Source organism: Oryctolagus cuniculus, chromosome 6 (assembly GCF_964237555.1).
Source record: "Oryctolagus cuniculus chromosome 6, mOryCun1.1, whole genome shotgun sequence".
Lineage (NCBI taxonomy): Eukaryota > Metazoa > Chordata > Mammalia > Lagomorpha > Leporidae > Oryctolagus > Oryctolagus cuniculus.
In genome coordinates this window covers 26,435,408-26,452,658 of record NC_091437.1, presented here as the reverse complement: position 1 = coordinate 26,452,658, position 17,251 = coordinate 26,435,408, and the positions used below count along the sequence as shown (strand labels likewise).

At 51.2% G+C, this 17,251-nt stretch overlaps 1 protein-coding gene across 1 annotated transcript in view; it reads right to left on the bottom strand.

Annotated features, from left to right (window-relative positions):
- Positions 1–17,251, bottom strand: part of CTNNA1 (catenin alpha 1) — a 364,979-nt gene that overhangs the window by 232,830 nt on the left and 114,898 nt on the right. Inside the window, exon 2 of the mRNA XM_070075027.1 lies at positions 2,281–2,516. The gene's annotated coding sequence lies outside the window, so the exon portion shown is untranslated. The remainder of the gene's footprint in view (positions 1–2,280; positions 2,517–17,251) is intronic.

The following is a 17,251-nucleotide window of genomic DNA, read 5'->3' as shown; positions in this document are numbered from 1 at the left end:
AGTCAAAAAACCTCCCATGAAGAAAATCCCAGGCTTCTGTGGCATGTTCTAATTCTTCAAACTCCCCATGAGAATATCCAGGATTCCTTGCTTCAAATGAGGACACAGAGGCTCCCAGAGTTCAAGCAACTTGCCCGGGGGCCCAGAGCGAGTCATCGTCCCAGCCGAGACCCAACTCCTGCTGGGCCAGTACGCTCCCCAGCCTCTTCTTAACACGCTGTAATTGGCTGCACACATGTGAGAGCAGAAAGCCCTTGAAACAAGGAATCTGATTATGTTCGCTCAGGGAAGGAATTGGTGATTATCCCCAGGATCCCACAGTACCAGTCTCTCAATGCTGCTGTTGATTTCTGTAGACACCGTCAGTCCCTTAGCTGCCCAGCTTCCTCCACCGTGGGTGCCCTCAGCATTGTCTTCTTGGGCCTTGTCTGTATGTTCTCTGCTGTATATCATTCTCACCACTGTTGTTCAAGTTTGAAAATGCATAGCTGCTTGAAAACATAGACTATAGTTCGAGGAAGCTGCATTTCAAAGTTAAATGTTTTGTCTCTCCCTATATATATCTCTGCCTCATAAATCAATCTTAAAAATTAAAAAAGAGGGGGAGAAATCTAGCCTAGTGATTATGATGCCAGTTAAGACACCCATATCCCATACTGGAGTTCCTGGGTTCAAGTCTTGGCCCTGCTACCAATTTCAGCTTCCTCTAATGCAGGCCTTGGGAGGCAGTGGTGATCAGTCAAGTAATTGGATTTGTGCCACACATGTGGAAGACCTGGATTGAGCTCCCAGTCTTGGCCCGGCTCAGTTCTAGCCATTATGGGCATTGGGAGAGTAAACCAGTCTATGGGAGCTCTCTCCTTCTCTCTTTCTACCTTCCAAATAAACAAATGCTTTCCTTTAAAACATTTATTTATTTATTTGAATGAGTTACAGGGAGAGAGGGAGAGACACAGAGAGAGATCTTCATCCACTGGTTTATTCCCCAGATGGCTGCAACACCAGGAGCCAGGAGCTTCTTCCACGTGAGTGGCAGGAGACCAAGCACTTGGGCCATCTTCCTCTGCTTTTCCCAGGCCGTTAGTAGGGAGCTGGATGTGAAGTAAAATAGCTGGGACCCAACCCAGTGCCACCACGGGATTCTGTTGTCGCTGCCAACAGCTTTTACCCGCTATGACACAATGCTGGCCCCAACAAATACATTTAAAAATAATTTTATATATATATATATATATATATTTGACAGGCAGCGTTAGACAGTGAGAGAGACAGAGAGAAAGGTCTTCCTTCCGGTGGTTCACCCTTCAATGGCCACTACGGCCAGCGTGCTGCACTGATCCGAAGCCAGGAGCCAGGTGCTTCCTCCTGGTCTCCCATGCGGGTGTAGGGCCCAAGCACTTGGGCCATCCTCCACTGCACTCCCGGGCCACAGCAGAGAGCTGGATTGGAAGAGGAGCAACCAGGACAGAATCCAGCGCCCCAACCGGGACTAGAACCTGGGGTGCCGGTGCCGCAGGCGGAGGATTAGCCTAGTGAGCTGCAGTGCCAGCCTAAAAATATATTTTTAAGTTAAAGTCTGGCACTGTAGTTGATCATGGCAGCTCTGAAAACTATAAGGCAGCTGTCATAGTCTCATGGATCACCCAGAGTATGTTCTTGTTAACACTTTCAGATTTTCACTAAAATGAAATTTTAAATTATAAATATTCTCACAGCAAATTTTGTGGTCCCTGAAGATAAATTTTATAACAGGCATGAACCATACCATGACATGATGTAGTATTTCATTCCTTCTTTAAATAAAATGAACCCAGTTTACATCGAGTGGAACGGTAGCTGAGAGTTCCATCTCTTTACCCCTTCCTGGCCAATGGGGATTACACACCCACTTGGTTGGCCAGGCAACTGTGCAGGATGCTCACCCTGCAGGGAGTCTGATTCTCCACACCTGGACTCTGGATCCAGTCAGCTGACCTGTTTTGAGCAGTGGTATTTTAGCAGACAAGACATAAGCAAAAGCTTCAAGGGGCCTGTGGCATCCCTGTGAGCATCTCCCTGAGCATGCCCTGGCTGGCCTGCTGGTCCTGAAAGGAGGACGAGAGGCATTGGCAGTGGAGCCAAAGCCAGGACCGCCAAACACAGCCCTTAGCACCACAGACTGAACTCCTAGCTGGACCCCAAACACATGCGCTAAACAAATGCTTACTGCTGTATGTCAGCAAAATGGGACGTTATTCAGCAGGACTGAGGCCACAGTTAACAACACCAGTTCCTTCTTACCAAGATTATGGATCCTCAGTTCATGCTGGTTGCAAGAACTAACCCTCCTGGCTGGCTGTGACCCACGGAGGCAGCTGGGGTCGCTCTTCTGTGACAAGTCCTGCTGTGGCCACCCAACTGTGGTCCACTGTGCTCAACCCTCTCAAGTAGCAATAGCCTTCAGTGAAATTTGATTGCGGGGGTTGGTTCTTGAATTCATAACCTTGGCCGATTCATTTATTGTTCCTTTGCCTCATCTATAAAATAAAAAAAATAATAGAACCTGGTTTGTAGTGTTTTTGCAAGAAATAAATGAATATATAGCAATTGCTTGACACAACACCTGGCATACTGTAAGAATGCGATGAATGCTGACTGTTGCTGTATTGAGTCTTGCTTACCTTATTATTTATTATATTATTTATGTTTATATTTATTGTTATATAATAATAGAATACTCCTTTAATTTTAAAAAAATATTTATTTGAAAATTAGAGTTACTGAGAGGGAGACACACACACACAGATCTTCCATCTCTTGGTTCACTCCCCAAATGACTGCAATGGCCAGGGCTGGGCCAGGCAGAAGCCAGGAGCCAAGAGCTTCTTCTGGGTCTCCCTTGTGGGTGGCAGGGGCCCAAGGACTTGGGCCATCTTGCTGTTTTCCCAGGACATTAACATGGAGCTGACTAGGAAGCAGAACAGCTGGGACACAAACCGGTGCCCATCCGGGATGCTGGCATTACAGATGGTGGCAGTTTAATCTGCTACACCACAATGCTGGCCCTAGCATCAACAGTCTTGCTCCTAGGTCCTCCCATCTCAGAGATTTCCATTCCTGTGAGTTCAGATCTTACTCCTTCCTTCCCTTTCTTTCTAGTCAGGAGAGTTCCAATTAATCCTCTTGAGTTGGAACTATTCCTCTTCATTCTGGGACGCACTGCACCTGCAACACTAATCTGGATTTCAAAAACCTATTTGGAAGTTATCTTCTGGGGTGCCTGCTGCGTGTAGTTTCTTCTCCCTACCCTGAAACACATTAGTCCTTGAAAGGAGGTGGAGGGGGCCCAAAACAGCCAAAAATTCAAGGATACAAAGCTTGGATTTCCCCCAGAGGTAGAATGCCTTTCATTCTTTTGAAGTGAGAAAAAACTAGACATGGTTATTTTCTTTTTTTTTTTTTTTTTTTTTTTTTTTTTTTTTTTGACAGGCAGATTTAGACAGAGAGACAGAAAGGTCTTCCTTCCGTTGGTTCACCCCCAAAATGGCCGCTACGGCCAGAGCTGCGCCAATCCGAAGCCAGAAACCAGGTGCTTCCTTCCGGTCTCCTATGTGGGTGCAGGGCCCAAGCCGTTGGGCCATCCTCCACTGCTTTCCCGGGGCTACAGCAAAGAGCTGGACTGGAAGAGGAGCAACCGGGACAGAATCCAGCGCCCCAACTGGGACTAGAACCTGGGGTGCCGGTGCCGCAGGCAGATTAGCCTAGTGAGCCGCGGCGTCAGCCATGCATGGTTATTTTCTCAAAAGATCATCTGCTACTTTTAAATCTCAAAAAATCTTCCATATTAGATGATGAATTCCTTGGCTATTGTTATTTGTTGAGTACTGCCAGAGCTCAGGACTGAAGCCACATATAGTAGGTACTTGATAAATGTTGGGTTCATGAATCAAGAACATGGGTCACAAGACCAGAACAATTTCCAAACGAGGGGTGGACTCCCGCCATGCACCCAGCCTCAGGCCCCATGCTGAGGCCTATTCACGAAAACTACCGCACCTGGAGCCCGGACCCAAGTCCTCCAAGACTACCATCTACAAAGGAAGCCAAGTACCAAGTACCAAGTACCATGCAAGCATGACCCCTTGCTCCAGCCCTCATCACATACAACCAGAGGAAGGGCTTGGTTCAGAAGCGACAGAGGCAGGATGTGGCCCAGGGCCTGAGGCCAGGGAGGGCTGAGACACTTGGGGTGGTTGGGGTTGGCACTTGCATATCAGGTGTCGAAGAACATCACAAGCAAAGGCATTACACAGGAATCAGCTTGCTATTTCTGGAAAACAACAAGGAGAGGAGCATGACCTGACTTAGGACTTCTGGTAGGCAGTCATGGGAGGTAAGTGTGGCTATTTCAGGCTGTGGCCTGAGTGTGGAGACCAGGCTGGAACTGGATCCCGGTGAAGCAGGGAACAAAGACTAGGTGCAACACGCATCCATTGCAGCAGTGCCTTCCATTCCTCTCACTCCAAGAACAGGTAAGATCTGAATCCAACCCAGAGACCCCAGATGGATTACCAACCAAGGGAAATATATCTCATCTCCAAGAAGGAAGAATTGGTATTGGTTACAAGCAACCGAGACATGCTAGCCAACTTAAGAAAAAAAAAAAAAAAAGAGATTATATTAGAAAAAAATGGGCTTGGGGCGGGCGCTGTGGTGCAGTGGGTAAAGCCGCCACTCGCAGTGCCGGCATCCCATGTGGGCACTGGTTTGAGTTCTGGCTGCTCCACTTCCCACCCTGCTCTCTGCTATGGCCTGGGAAAGCAGTAGAAGATGGCCCAAGTCCTTGGGTCCCTGCACCCACATGGGAGACCCGGAAGAAGCTACTGGCTTCTGGCTTCGGATCAGCTCAGCTCTGGCCATTGCGGCTGGTTGAGGAGTGAACCAGCTGATGGAAGACCCCTCTCTCTCTCTGCCTCTCCTCTGTATAATTCTGACTTTCAATAAATAAATAAATCTTAAAAGAAAAGAAACAGGCTTACAGAATCGAAGAAAATGCTAAGCAGGCTGAACCCAAAATGATGAGAAACTAGGATGGTGAAATCAAGGGAGCTGATGATAAGCAGAAATGCCTTCACACTGCTGCCTTGGAGATACAAAAATTATATTTTCTCATCACTCCACCCAAGACTCAGGGAAGAGAGAGCATACAATTGGCCTAGCCTGGGTCACCCACCAACACATTGGCCAGGAAATGGAAGGAGCCCTCACTGCTTTAACAGTGTCCCTGAGCCAAGTCCTTAATGCTGGCTCGAAGGAAAATTGACAGAGGGCAGGCCACAACAGTAGCTCTCAACTACACAGTGTGTGCATGAGAAAGGCCTCGGGATCTCCTGGTGCTGGAAGTTGGTGGAGGGGAAGGGTGAGGAAGCCACCTCAAGGATTCTCTGTATTTTGCACTGCACCCCTAGGCCTCAGAGCTTAGCATCCACTTCAAGTTCCTCCCTCAGAGGCCGACAGGGTGACCAGGGAGAGAAATGAGCTGCTGTGAAGGAGGAGCTAATTCAAGCTTGTACAACCTGGATGGGAACCTCAGGACAGGGTAATAAGTGTCCCCTGGACATGGACATAATTTAATAAAGGCAAGCATTAATCTATACCAAAAAAAAAAAAAAAAAAAAAAAAAAAAAGCTGGCTGTAGTGGGTTAAGTCGCCACCTGAGACACCAAGATCCCATATGAGTGCAGGCTCAAGTCCTGGCTGCTCCATTTCCCATCTAGCTCCCTTCTAATGCACCTGGGAAAGCACTGGAGGATGGCTCAAGTCCTTGGGCCCCTGCACCTACATGGGAGACCCAGAAGAAGCCTCTGGCCCTGGTTTTGGACTGGCCCAGCCCTGGCCATTGTGACCATTTTGGGGTGAACCAGGAGATGGAAGATCTCTCTCTCTGTCTTTCTCTCTTTCTGTAACTATGCCCTTCAGATAAATAAATAAATCTTTAAATAAATAAATAAATAAATAATTCCAAGCATTTCCAGGACTGTGTTGAGCATGACAGCAGACTGAGGGTCAGGGTGTCTCCAGCTTGCCCAGACCCTTCACATCAAAATGGAATTGCAGAGGAAAGGGGCAAAAGCCAGGGTCCATACAGGGGAGGAGCAAGGAGAAACCTCCTGCTTCAATCGGTTCAGAGAGGCCTTGGGGCAGGTGTTCGTTGAGAAAGTGCAATTACCCAGCCTTCGGTTCCTGAGGCCCAGTGGGTGGAGAACGGATCCAGCTGGGAATCCTGATGCGGAACAGCTGGACCGCAGGCAGACTCAGAGCCACCAACACCCTTGTCACCTGGTTGGCACCCTCCCTGAACCTGGCCCACCACAGTCTGAGAGATAAAATGGGTTCTGCATGCAGGTGAGCTTTTCAGAGAACAGGGAGGAGGTGGGGACATCAGAAAAAAGAGACAGACATTCTCAATTCACTTGTTTTTTCAAAATAAATTTATTTATTTGAGAAGTAGAGCTACAGACAGAGGGAGAGACAGAGAGAAAGGTCTTCCATCTGCTGGTTCATTCCCTAAATGGCTGCAGCGGTCAGAGCTGGGGCAGTCCAAAGCCAGGAGCCAGGAACTTCTTCCCACGAGGTTGCAGGGGTCCAAGCACTTGGGCCATCTTCCACAGCTTTCCCAGGCCATAGCAGGGAGCTGGATCAGAAGAGAAGCAGCTGGGACACAAAGCGGCGCCCACAAGGAGTGCTGGCGCCGCAGGCAGCGGCTTAGCCTACTATGCTACAGCACAGCCTCTTCCCAGTCTGTTCTCCATGCTGCTCTGCTCTGCCCAGCGCCCAGAAAGCTGACTCCTGTGGACCAAAATCACGCTGGCAGAGTGGCAGGGTATTTGTCCCCACCCTTAGCCCCATGGCTGGGCTGCAGCACTGGCAGCAGCCATATTTCTCCACAGTAGGTCCCTGCTCCTGGGGGGCCTGGGCTCTCCCCAGCTGCAGCTGTCATTGGGGTCCAACATCATCAGCCCCTCCTCTTCCTTAGCTGGCCTAGTGCTGGACCAGGGAAAGGTTTCTTCCAGGGCGAGGCCCCAGGTGCCTCGACGTCCCTGGGTGTTTCCCGGAACCTTCCCACCCCTGAGTAATCCCTCCACAAGCCTCTCCTCAGCTTGCATTTCAGGGTGCTCTGTCTTTTCTGTGGGCCCCCTCTATAGCCTCTTACACAGCACAGCAGCATGGAAGGCCCAGGGCCGCCTCAGTGTGACCAACAGCCGCCAGGGAGTCTGCATCCAGTGTTCACTGGTGTTTGGCAGAAGCTCATTGTGGTCCACCCAAAGAAGGCCCTCTGCCAAGGCCGTCCAGATGGGTTCTCTCTCTTGTACCTCGCTTCTATCCTGTCCACTGCTGTCTCTGCCTGGTCCTTGTCGGCGCGGCAGAAAATGAGCAACTGTGTTCTCTATCAACTCCTTCTAGCAGCAAACCTGGGACCCCTTCAGAATGCACCCCTAAACCTCAGCAGTCTTCCACTTTCCTTGTGCTTTGCCCAGAGAGAATCCTCTTTGCCTCCCCCGCCTTCAGAGCATGGTGGGTAGCAGGGACAAAGACTGGGAACCTTCTCAGAGCCCGGCAGCCTCGCCCCAGACTGTGGCTTCCCCAGGGAAGCAGCAGGCAGGGAAGATGAGACAGCAGCTCATTAAGGAAGCTGAGAGCCCAGGGAGGGGGCTAATGGTGTCAGGAGCAAAGCCCAGCGGGAGCACACCGTGAGCAGTAGGATCAGGACTGACTCAGGGAGAGGAGGAGGCGAGAGGAGGCAAGGCCCAGAGCGGGCAGGGCTCTCACTCCCAGAGGATTCTTGTCAGTGGCAAAAACAAGATCAGCCTCCTGCAGCCAACCCTCCCCTCTTAGGGGCTGTCATCTCAGAAGCGAGGACTGCCCTGTCACCTTGTGTGGGAGCAGGTGGCTGGAACATGGATACAGACAACACAGAAAAGAGTGTCTTTGCACTCACTCCACACACATTAATCGAGGGCATACTACATATAGGGCTCCCACAGTGAATCGGACAAACCCCTCTGCCCTCACAGAGCCTATTTCCAGGTGCATTAATACTGCAGATTCTGCTGTGGCCCACTGAACCACACATGGCTGGTCGCTGTCCTCTCCAGCGGCATTTTGTGCCCCTCCTTCATTCTCTCACCCACCTATAACCCTGGGGGCCTTCTTGTGTAGCCTGGGCAAACCTGTATCATGCCTGCTGCAGGCTCCTGTGCTGGCTGCTGCCGCTGCCCGGAGCACTCCACTGCCTTAGGTCTCAGGGCGGCTTCTTGCTGATCACTCAAGTCAGCCAAGGCAGTTCCTGAGCAGACAGAAGCACTCCAGGCAGTGTGGAAAGCTTGTGGGATGGTCCTTCAGTGGGAAAGAGTGGAAGGATTGAGAGAAATCAGTGTGGTTGGGGCAGAATGTGCCAAGGGAGAAGGGACTGATTTGGCCTTGGGTCCACAAAGGCTGTGATCCAGGGAGCAGGGCTGCAGGACAGGGGAGTGAGGTGCAGAAGGGAAGCCTGCGTGAGCAAGTTTTCCAGAGTTGGTCTTGGCTTCAGGCAACCAGGGAGCCTCCTGAGAAGCTTTAGCAAGGCTTTCAGAACTGTCCCCCTCATGCCTTGATCCAGCGCTTCCCACCCCCACTGCCGAGAGCTGCTGCCAGGGTATTAAGCACACTGTACTCCTGGGCTGCCCAGGCAGGAAAGGCTGCAGTTGCAAAAGAGAAGCCCTGGGGCAGAGAGCAAGAGAGCAACGTCAGGAGCAAGATGGTGCTGTCAGGTTGCACAGCATGAACTGGTTGAAGCCAGCATGGAGCGGTTGTCACAACAGTGGCTGGAATGTGAAGCGGTACACGAGAGATGTCTCCCAGAGTAAGAGGGACACGATGTGAGGCTGGGGATGGGACGGTGGAAATTGGGCATGCAAATGTTCCTGACGGAAGTAGAAGAGGGAGCTGTGGTCAGAGGCCTGGGCCCTCTTTGTGGGGTGCCTAAACAGGCCACTGCCTACTCTTTCATGCCCCAAAGAGGCCACTTCTCACTTTTGGAGGAAGTCATTAAATAACCTGCAGTATCACCTCATGGGGAGGGGGAGGCGGTGGAGCACTGGCATAACTTATGTTAGCTGAAGGTCTGGGGAAGACCCTTGGTGTTTGTCATGGGCCTTGGCCAGGGCGCCAAGTGTACACATTCACTCAGCACTCAATATCTGGTTGCTGAGCCTCTGCAATGCTCCAGGCACTGTCCCAGGTGCTGGGGAAGTGAGTGTGAACAAGATTGTCACATCCCTTGTCCTCACCAAGCTCACACCCCAGCAGGTGACACGTAGACTTTGTACACACTGCACACACATTTCAATGTGTACAAGGAACAGGCATGTATTCCCTTGTGGGGGCCTGTGATGCCCTCTGCTTCCTCCATAATCCTCCCCCCTCCCCCAGCTTCCCTCTCCCCCACGTACCCTCCTGGCTCTCCTCAGCCCCTCACTAGCAGCCCAGGTATCCAAACTATTCCAACCCCCTCTTGCTGGGGGCCAGCTCATTCTGATTTCTCAAGAAGTTTAATTTTGCCAACAGCCAGAGGCAATGACAGCAGCTCTGGAAATCTGGCTGCCTGTACACTGGGCTGGGATAGGCAGTGCAGAAATAATTGCCTCTTTGAATGCTTTATTGGAAGGTACACGTGCTTCCTGCTTCCGTGGGGCTATTCCCTCCCAGGGCCGCTTCTGAATGTGAGGAATGAATCAGGCCTGCAAGGCAGGTGGGGGCTGCTTTAAGAGGAGAGTGGAGAGCAGGCCCCTGGTCCACTCCCTTCCCTCTAGAACCGTTTGGGAGCACCTGCCATCCGTCTGTCACAGGCATATCTCAGGTCTCCCTCACGCCTGCACCGTGCTGGAAGCACCAGGCTGCATTGGCAGAGGGCAGGACGGCCGGCCCCACGCCAAAGGCTGCTTTGTATAGGAGTGCCCCTTGTCGCTGACCTCAGCGCCGGCTGCCAGCCTCTCCTCACTCTGAGTAGAGAAGCAGCATGCTAATGATGAGTCAGAAGATCCTAATGTCACATCCTGGCTCTGTCCCCCAGACCTGAGAATGTACCAAGATGGCTGCCTCCTCTGCGGCTGTTGTGGGGGTGGGGGGAGGGAAGTGAACAGGCAGAGTGCCGGCGTCACAACTGAAACCAAGGCAGAGGTTGCATTTTTGTCTGCTCCACATCAAGTGGAGACTGTCTCCCTGCCCAGTTGGTGCCTTCCAGGCTCCTGGGGATCCCAGCTCACAGCCCTGACTGCTGGGCACCAGTGCCCTGGGTCAGGCCAGTGGACATGGGGGTGGAGGGGCTCTGGGATCTGGAGGAAGTCCTTTGGGATTACAGGCCTGTTGACCTCATCCTCTGCAATAATCACCTTGCACATAGGCTGTGACATGGGGGACACAAGGGAACGACTGTTGGGGTGGGTGCAGGGAACCACAGGTCTGTTTAAGGACACAAGGACCCCCAAGCCCCAGGGAACTCCTGTGGATGCTGGTGGCACCTCCAGCCCTCCTGCAGGCCTCAACAGAATGGTGCCCTGCCATCCCTCCCCAGTCTTGGCACCTGGAAAGCTCCTAGTCATTCTTCAAAATCCTAATGAAAGGTCACCTCTTCTGAAGCCTTCCCTGATCCCCTTTCAGGCTGAGCTGATCAGTGTTCGCCAAGTCAATGTTTCATTCTTCAAACACATTACTAACAACTACGATCTGGAACACATTATTTTTTATTTTTTTTTTTAAAGACTTTATTTATTTATTTATTTATTTATTTTTTTTTTTTTGACAGGCAGAGTGGACAGTGAGAGAGAGAGACAGAGAGAAAGGTCTTCCTTTGCCGTTGGTTCACCCTCCAATGGCCGCCGCGGCCGGCGCGCTGCGGCCAGCGCACCGCGCTGATCCCATGGCAGGAGCCAGGAGCCAGGTGCTTTTCCTGGTCTCCCATGGGGTGCAGGGCCCAAGCACCTGGGCCATCCTCCACTGCACTCCCTGGCCACAGCAGAGGGCTGGCCTGGAAGAGGGGCAACCGGGACAGAATCCGGCGCCCCAACCGGGACTAGAACCCGGTGTGCCGGCGCCGCTAGGCGGAGGATTAGCCTAGTGAGCCGCGGCGCCGGCCTTGGAACACATTATTAATTATTATTATTTTTTAAAGGTTTATCTATATATTTGAAAAGCAGAGAGAGAGAGAGGTCTTCCATCTGCTGGTTCATGCCCCTAATGGCCGCAAGGGCCTGAGCTGAGCCAATCTGAAGCCCGTGCCAGCTTCCAGGTCTCCCAAGGGGGTACAGGGGCCCAAGGATTTGAGCCAGGAGCTGGGTGCTCCTTCTGGGTCTCCCGTGTGGGTGCAGTGGCCCAAGGACTTGGGCCATCTTTTACTGCTTTCCCAGGCCATAGCAGAGATCTGGATCGGAAGTGGAGCAGCCGGGACTCAAACTGGTGCCCATATGGAACTCCAGCACTGCAGGTGAACTTCACCTGCTATGCTACAGCGTTGGCCCGCACATTACTAATTATTTCAGAAGCACTACAAAATAGAGAAAATCTAAGGTTACTTTAAAAAAATCATGGAAAATGGAATTAAAAGATGAGTCTGTTTTTGTGTAAAAGTTTTCTAAACTGATGCATAATTTTTTATAATATGCATTTTCCATGAACTTTTTGAAGACTTCCCTCATGTATGCCCCCTCCAAGGATTAGTGAGGAATTAGAGATAATGTGTCCTTTAAAAACATATGCACTGGAGCCAGCACTGTAGCACAGTATGTTAATACTCTGCCTGTGGCACTAGCATCCCACATGGATGCCAGTTCTAGTCCCAGCTACCCATCTTCCAATCCAGCTCTCTGCTATGGCCTGGTAAAGGAGTGGAAGATGGCCCAAGCACTTGGGCCTCTGCACCTGCGCGGGAGACCTGGAAAAACTCTTGGCTCCTGGCTTTGAATTGGCTCAGCTCCAGCCATTGCGGCCATTTGGGAAGTGAACCAACAGATGGAATACTTTCTCTCTGTCTCTTCCTCTCTCTGTAACTCTAACTCTCAAATAAATAAATAAATAATATTATTTTAAAAATCATATTTATTTGTTTTCATCTACTTGAAAGGCACAGTGAGAGAGAGAGAGAGAGACTTTCCATCCGCTAGTTCTCTATCCAAATGTCTGCAACAGCCACAGCTTGGCTACGTCAAAGTTAGGAGCCAAGAACTCTATTTGGGTCTTCCACATGGGTGGCAGGGACCCAAGTACTTGAGTCAACCTTCACTAATCTCCCAGGCACATTACCAGGAAGCTGGATCAGAAGCAGAGCAGCTGGGACTTGAACTACCATTCAGATATGAGATGCGAGGATTGCAATTGGTGGCTTAACCTGCTGTACCACAAGCCCACCCCAATCATGTATATTTATTTTTATTTAATCTTTAAATTTTAATTTATTTGAAAGGCAGAGTTAGAAAGAGGGAGGGAGAGACAGAGGTCTTCTATCTGCTAGTTCACTCCCCAGTTGGCCACAACAATTGGGGTTGGGCCATGCCAAAGCCTAGAGCCTGGAAGTCCATCTGGGTCTCCCACATGGGTTGCAGAGGCTCAAGAACTTGGGCCATCTCCCACTGTTTTCTGAGGTGTTAGTAGGGAGCTTGACTGGAAGCAGAAAAGCTGGGAATATAATATGCACCCCTATAGGATGCCGACATTGCAGACAGCAGCCTAATCTGCTGCACCACAATGCTGCCCCTCTTTAAAACCTCGTGTTACGCTTAGCACATTATCAGGGCTCAGGAATGACAACTTCTGGAGTTAGGACGACAGTGATCACACTTTTCCAGTGGTCTGTTTATACATGTGTCACCTCTAATAGACTGAGGACTCCTTAGGACAAGGGCCACAGTTGGGTCACCTCTGTATGCTTTGCACCCTGGCTGGCTCAGAGTGGGAGCCCAATACAGGATAATGAATGTCAGCATTATCGTTAGGACACTTAAAACAATACTAACTGGCCTTTAATAAGCATTTACATTACGTCAGGCCCTGTTCCAAGCAGTTTTCCAAGATTACCTCATTTAATCTTCTTAACAATTCTGTAAGGCAAGTATTATGGTCCCCATTTTGCAGATGACCAAACTGAAACTTATTGAGGTTAGACAATCTGCCTGAGGTCACACTGTAAGAGGTAGAAGCTGGGGGCACTGTTGAACCAGAGCAGTGTGACTCCAGAGTTTTGGCCACCTCCCACACTCACTGCCAGCACGCTCTGTGCTGTGTCATCATGCACAGCCCAGATGTCTTTCTTTTCTGTCCAACAGCAGGAAGAGTGGGGTTTAGCTCCATAACCCCTGCACAGTGCCTGGCCCCACAGTCAATGTCTCTGCCATAAGTGGATAAGAGAAAAGGAGAGAGTGGAGTAGGCTAAGGGCAGATATAAGGCTGGGTCAGGCCAAGGGATCCTCTGTGTTAGAAGGCAGGCAGGTGGCCTAGCCCTCAGGCTCACACATCTTTCCCAGGGCCCTGGTCATTCCCACCATCCCAAAGTGCAAGTGCAATTGGAAGGGCGTTGCCTTGGGGACAGACTGAAGCTCCAAAGAATGAGCTGAGGTCCCAGGTGTCTCCGCCTTCCCACTCCCATGGTTCCCTGTCCTGAGCCAGGGCCAGGGTGGACAAAGAGAGGTTTGTAGTATTTGAATGAGCCAGTATTGGGGAGATGAGAAACAAGTAGGCAGCAGCATCTCTGCGCCTCTGGAAACTTGACAGTGGGGGGCCCAGAACTCACACCTCCCTGAAGTTAGCATTCAGGGCCTGACCTCATTCAGGGGAGGCATGGCCCCAGGAAGCCAGCCTGGATGGAAGTAAATCTCCCCTGTGAGTGAGTGGAAGAGTTTCTGTTCCTTGTCCTGTCAGCTGCCCACCCATCTGAACTCAGGGCCAGGGTCAGGGGGGCCTTCACAGCTGTTGGGCCCTGCTTCCTCAAGCCCAGCTGGAGCTCGAGATGGAGAGGGAAATTTTAATTTCCAAGTCTCCCCTTGATTCAGAATCTGGACAGCTATTTTGACTGCTTCACTGGAATATTCTTTAATTCTGAGTTTCTTTTTCTCATTACAACTCGAAAATTAAAATCTCTCTGCCTTGGGCAAGTGAAGGCTGAGTGTGGGATGGCTGCTGCTGCCACACATTTCTTATTTAAGTCAATTTGGCAGCATCGACTGCTTTCTCTCGGGGCAGGTGACCGAGAGAAGAGGACAGGGCACACTTTAACCTCCCTCCTTCCCACATCGTGGGCATTAATCCTCCCGTTGCTCCCACGGACCTTGCTGAAGTGACCTAACCACAAACTTAATAACACGCACTTGGAAGCCCTTCCAGTGGGTCCTCACAACAGCCCTGCCAGGAGGGAAGCCAGTGGTCTCAGCCATTTTTACTGGTGAGGAGACTGAGAGCCCACTGCATTTTACAGATGCAAGGTGGCAGGCCCTGAGGTCCTGGGGGAGGGGCAGGACATTGGGGCGGTGACTTCTTCTCTTCAGGACCCCTTGCCTTCCATGAGACAGCCAAAGGGGGACGGCTTTCTTCGTTTTAAGAGCCCTGAGTGGGAGACTCGTTCAGGAGCTCTATGCTCTACGGCAGCTGCCGTCCACTCTCTGAGCCTCAGTGTCCTTGCTGTGTCCTAAACCGGGCCTGGAGCCATGTCGCAGGCTGCGCCCAGCTCGGCTGGCGGCTGCCTCATTCCTCCGTGGAGCTTCCTGCTCTGTCCTCCGGCCGGCTCCTCCCTGTGTGACACACCCAGCTGCCTTTGCCCTGCTCCACTTTCCGTGATGCACGTCTCTCTGATGTGCTCAGACTCTCAGAGGGACGTGCCATCAAGAACATCCCCTCCGAGGGGCCCTGCGGTGGCTGCCGGGTGGGAGGTGCCTGGGCGGCTTCCTGGGTCTGCGAGAGGCTCCAGTGCGTGCATCTCAAGCACTAGGAGTGGTGCCGTCCTGAGGGCAGACAACAGCACCAACCTTCCAGGGAGCCGGGTGCTGACAGAGGCAGTTCTTGTTCCACCTTGGCCCTATCCCCAGCTCCCCAGAGGACCTGCTAGTTTTCCATGCCCTTCCACTCTCTTTTGTGGGCAGGTCTCTCTTGACGGGAACCAGGGTCCAAGGCCTCATGTGACACTAAAGTTCTCCAATAACCTCGTGTTGTTGCCCCTGGTGAGCAGGGCTCCACTTTCACTGCCTTCTCCTCCTCCCTGGAGAGTGGAGTCCATGGCCAGACTGCTTTCATCCTCACCACTCTACCCTTCAGGGCCATGGAGGGAGCTCCAGACCTAGGCCAACCCAGCAGGGGAAAAGCCCACAAAACCAGGAGCTTCCCAAAGATATGACAGGCCAGAGCAACATAGAAGGCAGATCAGGCAGATCTGGGTTCAAATTTCAGCTCCATCTCAAGCTGTGAAATCTCAGACAACTTCTGGAACCACCAGTTTCCTTCTCTACTTTCCACAGTGGTGATTATCTTATAGTGTTTTTATGGATTAAATAAAACAATGTGCATAAGACTTCTTTTTAAGATTTATTTTATTTATTTGAAATACAGAGTTACAGAGAGAGGTAGAGACAGAGAGAGAGGTCTTCCCCAGATGGCCACAATGGCTGCAGCTGCGCCGATCCGAAGCAGGAGCAAGGAGCTTCTTCCAGGTCTCCCATGCAGGTGCTTGGGCCCAAGGACTTGGGCCGTCTTCTACTGCTTTCCCAGGCCATAGCAGAGAGCTGGATTGGAAGAGGAGCAGCCGTGACTACAACCGGCGCTGATATGGGATGCCGCACTTCAGGCCAGGGCTTTAACCCCCTGTATCACAGCGCCGGCCCCATGCATAAGACTCTTACTAAGGTCTCTGCCATCAAGAGGCACTCAGTAAATGGTGCCATTAATATTACTATTGGTAGGGGCTAGCGCTGTGGCATAGCAGGTAAAAGCCACAGCATGCAGTGCCAGCATCCCATATGGGCACAGGTTCGAGTCCGGGCTGCTTCACTCCAGTCCAGCTATCTGCTATGGCCTGGGAAAGCAGTAGAAGATGTTTCAAGTCCTTGGGCCCCTGCACCTGCGTGGGAGACCTAGAAGAAGCTCCTGGCTCCTGGCTTCAGATCAGCACAAGTCTGGCCACTGCGGCCAACTGGGGAGTGAACCAGCAGATGGCAGACCTCTCTCTCTCTGCCTCTCCTTCTCTCTTTGTATAACTCTTTCAATAAATAAATCTTAAAAATATTATTATTGGTTGTACTAGTGCTGTTGTTGTTGATGGAGCGTTAAGAAGAGGGGACTCGAGACCAGCTTTCTTGGCTGGTACAGACATTCAGCCACAGTGAGGAGGGAGGAAACCCCAGACAGGGGTCTCCACCAGAAGCTGTCTGTGGTCTCAGAGGAGCCTGATATTCCCACTCGTGCCACCGTTTTCACTCAGACATAGATACCACGGCTCTGATTTCCTTGAGGCAGCTCCATTTACACCAGAAACAAACAGCATCTTGGGAAATTAGAGTCACAGAGATGCAGAGTGCATCCTGCTGTCGGATAAAAGGCCCCTTGTTCTGATTCCCACCAGTGGCGGGAGATGACGCTCAGGCTGCACTGAGCACGCGGGCCAGGTCAGAAGAACAATGGCTGGGCAGCTGCCAAGGTCTTGGGAGGAAACTGAGGTTCCAAGAGAGAAATCAGAGCTTTCCCAGTGGGTGTTGCCTTCTCCTTATGCTTCTCACTCTTTGCTCCCCTTCTCTTCATTTCTTATTCTTCCAATCCCCATCGGACTGAGCTAGGGCATTGAGGGTTCTCTCCCAGGGGACCTGGCATGCAACATTAATTCTTCCTTCATCAGTTGGTCTGAGGGATCCAAATTAGACAGGAAATTGGGCCAGCAATCCCGAGCTCCTGGGAAGAATCTATGGCTGTCCCTATCACCTCGCCCCACCTGTCTGCAGTTCTAGCTCCCTGTTCCTGCTTTCTCTGCTCACTGTCTCCTTTCCACCGGCTTTTTTCTTCTCCTTTCTCAGGCTGGGTTTTCCAGTTTTCAACTTCTGTTCCCAGACCGTTTCACATACAAAGGAGTCCTTCTCTCTGTTTATCTTGTTCTCTCTTTCTTCATACTTGTGTCTCTGACTGCCTGACCCAGAAGCAGAGATTCCTGTTCTCTGACAAAAGACTGAAAACAGAGCTAAGCCTCAGGGCTGGGATAGGGCGGGCAGGC